Source organism: Montipora capricornis, chromosome 2, assembly GCF_036669925.1.
Source record: "Montipora capricornis isolate CH-2021 chromosome 2, ASM3666992v2, whole genome shotgun sequence".
Taxonomy (NCBI): Eukaryota; Metazoa; Cnidaria; class Anthozoa; order Scleractinia; family Acroporidae; genus Montipora; species Montipora capricornis.
In genome coordinates, this window is record NC_090884.1 from 36,077,754 (window position 1) to 36,079,416 (window position 1,663).

Sequence of the window (1,663 nt, forward strand, 5' to 3'; positions counted from 1 at the left end):
AGTAATCTTTCGCCATTTTCCGAAGTCTACCTGTACTTGAAGTTCACTGTAACTGGACAATTTGTGTTAACTGTTTGCGCATTCCACGGATACGCCCTTGTAGGCGTCTTGTTGACAATGAATTTCGTCATAACATTGTAAAAGTAGTCTGCAGATCCACTCGGCTATCACCTTGTGGATCCACAGCTACTTTGACAATGATATGACGAAATTCATGATCAATTACAGGACAGACGCATGAAAACTGACATCAATTTGTTAAATACTTCATGGAAAATGCGCGTGTACGATTTTCATTCACGAGTTGAGTAGTATCAGAAAACGAACGAGTGAGCGCAGCGAACAAGTGAGTTTTCTGATACGATATCAAATTCAAAGCTAAAAGCTTGTGGGGTCGTGTACAAAATTACAAATTAGTGATAAAATGCTAAAAATTATTAAAACTACATTCAAGGGAATAAAATTGGGAATCTAAAATTCAAGAAACATTTAAAAATATATGCAAATCTCAAATCTGTTGTTAATTATTTGCGGAGCTTAAACGTCCATTTCGGAACAAGGTGTATAGGTTTGTGTACATGTCCACTACGAATAGCCATTATTGTTGTTATTATTATTATTATTAGTAGTAGTAGTAGTAGTAGTAGTAGTAGTAGTAGTAGTAGTATTAGTAGTAGTATTAGTATTAGTATTAGCATTATGCAAAAGTGGGAAATTTGAGAAGTTGAACAAAGTGAAAAAGCTTCGATTTTTTTGCGAATTTTGCGTCCAGTGCCAAATTATTTCATTTCATTGGTTGATAAACAGAATGAGAAGTCTTGGAGTTTCATTGCATTTGGGTGAATGAATGGTACAATGTATCTGTCATCGGTTAAGCCTGGTTTCCACATGATCTGCAACGGTCCACGACACGATCGCCGATGCTTAGTTCCCTTTCGTAAACAAGCGATGCCATTTTTGACGGTTGATGCCTTTTAATTCGGTTAGCTTTCAATAAATTGTTAAAATTAGCTTCGTTTAAATACTTTAAAATTGCAATGTTAGGTAGTGTAGAGGTTAAGTGCATTTGCTCATAATCCCTTCAACCGAATTCGACCTCGTTCGATCAAATTTTTCTAACTCTTTTTTTCTATTTTTCCAAATCGCATCGCTTGTTTACGAAAGGGAAAATTGCATCGCCGATAGGTCTGCACCACGTCGCAGACACGGTCTGGATGATCGGGAAAGTTGAATCTAGTAGTTCTACTTTCCCGACCATTACGACGCTTCCGACTAAGAAAATGTTTAATGGAAACGCGTGTCTGAGATGATCTGTGTCCTTTCGGCGGCACATTATTGTTCTCCTTGAATCACTTGTCATGCCGTGTCCAATTAGACCTGAGGTAAGGGCTTGGGCTTTTTCCTCGCTTCAAAGAGGATTAGTGTGCGATAAGACCGACCCAGACAGCTACCGATCGTGTCGCAGATCATATGAAAACAAGGCTTTAGACTGCTCGTAGTCCCTTCTGAGTTAGTCGAACCGCCCGCTTTGGTCACGCAAGTGAGCCGACGGGAGAATGGCGATAGTACTGTGTTTTTTTCTCTGTCGCCATTCTCCCCTCGGTTCGCTTGCGTAACCAAAGTACTACGAGAAGTCTAGTCAATCGAGGACATCGACGAGCCG